Raw genomic sequence first — 2,847 nt, 5'->3', positions numbered from 1 at the left:
TGAAGCTGCTACAATTCTAAGTGAATTCTTATCTCTGAAGACTCTTATTAAGAAGAAGGACATTCCAGTCCTAAGATGTTTTTCATTGCTTCTAGAATTAATTTCCTGCTCCATTGCATATATAAAGATAAAATGTTAGATATGATATTCTCAACTAGATTGAATCAAAACTACTTTAAAAACACTTGCAATACTTGTGCTAGGATTGACCATAGACTGGATCCAGGCAAAAGTGGGAAAGCTGAGTCTGGCATCCTAACCCTCAGAGCCATAGCTAGGAATTTGGGCAGGTGCCACAACTCATGTCCCAAGGCAAGATGCATGGTCATTTCTCCTAAGTCAGGTTTTTAAAAGTCAAGTAGTGAGGAGGAGGCAGTTTGAGAAAACTTTGGGAGAAGGGGAATGCAGGAAGAGGAAAGGGGGCAAGGAGAAGGAGTGGAGGGTCAGGGCAGGGGGGGGGAAAGAAAACCTTGGGAAGAAACCTCGAATCTCAGGACACCTGACTCCTTAAAGTTTGAGAGTCTAGGTATTCTGTACATGGTACATGGTATTCTGTAGATATCATGCCTGAAAGAAGAAAAACAGGGGGACTGGGCTGTGCTGGACTGGCATTCACTAGAGGGGTAGAAGAAGGGATGAAGCAGAAAAGAAACTGCCTTTTAGCTAATTATCCTTGATAGCTGAGTGACAAAAAAAAAAAAGGTCTGCATTTTCTAGGAAGTATGAATGTCACCAGGGTTTTCCATTTTCTGTGCCTTTGTTACCTCATCTCCCTAATTTCTGTTTACTTTCTTTTCCCTTTTGACTATTACTACTATCTATTTGATAAGATATTGGTATTAAAGCGATCATTTATAGGGGTATTTACATTTTAACCAGAGCTCTTAAAGACTTCAGAGAAATTAATTATTCTTGAAGAATTGTTATTTGTCTTTCTTTCTTGAAGAGGGCCATAACATCAAGGAGGTGATGACCATGACATGCAAGTGAATTGGAAAGTTCAGTACTGGCTAGTATAACCATTAAACAGGTGCCATCAGGCAAAGTGCAGAAAGGTAGCACAATGGACAGAGCACTAAGATTGGAATCAGGAAGACTCAGTCTTATGAGTTCAAATCTAGCCTCAGACACTAACTAGCTTGTGACCCTGGGGAAGTCACTTAACCCAATTTCCCTCAGTTCTTCATCTATAAAATGAAGGCAATTATGTGACTCAGTAGATAGAGCACCAGGCCTAGAGTCAGAAAAATCTGAGTTCAAATCCAGCCTTAGATGCTTACTAGCTGCGTGATCCCAAGCAAGTCACTTAATCCTGCTTGCCTCCATTCCTCATTTCTAAAATGAACTGGAGAAAGGAGATGGCCAACCACTCTAGCATCTTTGCCAAGGAAATCCCAAATGATGTCATGAGGAGTCTGATATGACTGAAAAAAATGACCAAACAACAACATAAATAGAAGACTACCCTTTCTGAGATGGCTCCCATTTTTGGAATCAGGATATACTACTTTTTCCTAGCTCTTCAATTAGCCACTCCTAAGAGATTTAATCTCTATTTATCCCTTATCAGAAAGAGACCAATTCTAAAAGCAAAGGGAAAAATGAGAGAATGGAGATTGCTTCTCGGTGGGGAGCAGGAAGGGGGGAAATGATTCTACTTTTACCAAGCTTCTTTAAACCACCTAAATAGATTTCCTCAGGATTCCTCTATAGTGTAGTTCCTTATCAGGAAGGAATGGAAGTATAGTTTCAACTGATAGGAGATTCTGAGAGATCATGTAAAATGGAAGCCTCGCAAAACAGGGGAATTTTAGGAACTTTTGTCTTTTTAGAGAGGAGAGAATTAGGGTAGACACCAACAGTCACCTAACAAAAAAGAAAGTTACTGCTACCCATTTACTGACTATAATCCTGAACAACTGGGAGCTTGTCTGCTTCATTGAACCACTTAAGAAAAGATTGGCCTGAACAAAATTTTCTATTTCCTAATGTATTTATTTGCCTAGCTGTGAGATAGTGAGTTGTCTCTTCCCTACTCTCTCCCTTAGGAGCTTACCATTCTATTAAACATTGTTTATTTTCCGTCCAAACTTTTTATAAAAAGTTATGATTCCAGATTATATTTGTCATATTCTGAACAGTATTGGCTATGAAGGAATGAAGCATGCAAGAAAAGGAACTTGAATCCAACAGATTTAGACTTAGTATTGAGCCTATATTGACTGCTCAAAGAGGGGTTTCAATAGTCTCTGGCAAATTGTTGGTCCTGGGTCACATGGATTTATTACCTCTGCTATTAAAGAACTTAAGTTATTAATTTATAAAAAAGTCAAAATTAATAAAGGTATTTTTCATGTATTTGGAACCTCATTGTGGGGGAAATGAATCCTTTCTCTGCTGCTTCAATAATCTAGACCAGTGCCTAGACTTTGCCTCTATATCCATACTGCAAGCCAATCACTTGACCACTTCATTGTAGCTTCTCCATCCCAATTCACAATTAAGAATAAACCCAGGGGCGGAGCCAAGATGGCGGAGAAGAAACACACGTCTCTGTGAACGTCCTCACTCCCTCACAACCAATTAGATAAATTAAGTCTCAGAATTAGCTCAGGACTGACAGATACCACAAGGACTGGAAGCACGACTTACCAGCTGAAGAGAATCTGGAGTTTCAACAGGAAAGGTCAGTTCCCAGAGGAGGAAGAAGAGAGACCAGCACAGACGGTGGGGTAGTGGCACACTGCGCCCATTGCGCTGGGAAGGGCTCTGGGATCAGAGAAGCCACTGAGGTAAAGGAATCTGGCACAGGCCATTAGCTCTTCTCTGCTAATTATTTAGCAGCTC

The sequence above is a fragment of the Sminthopsis crassicaudata genome, chromosome 3 (genome assembly GCF_048593235.1).
Source record: "Sminthopsis crassicaudata isolate SCR6 chromosome 3, ASM4859323v1, whole genome shotgun sequence".
In the NCBI taxonomy this organism is placed as follows: Eukaryota; Metazoa; Chordata; class Mammalia; order Dasyuromorphia; family Dasyuridae; genus Sminthopsis; species Sminthopsis crassicaudata.
Note: the sequence above shows the minus strand (reverse complement) of the source record.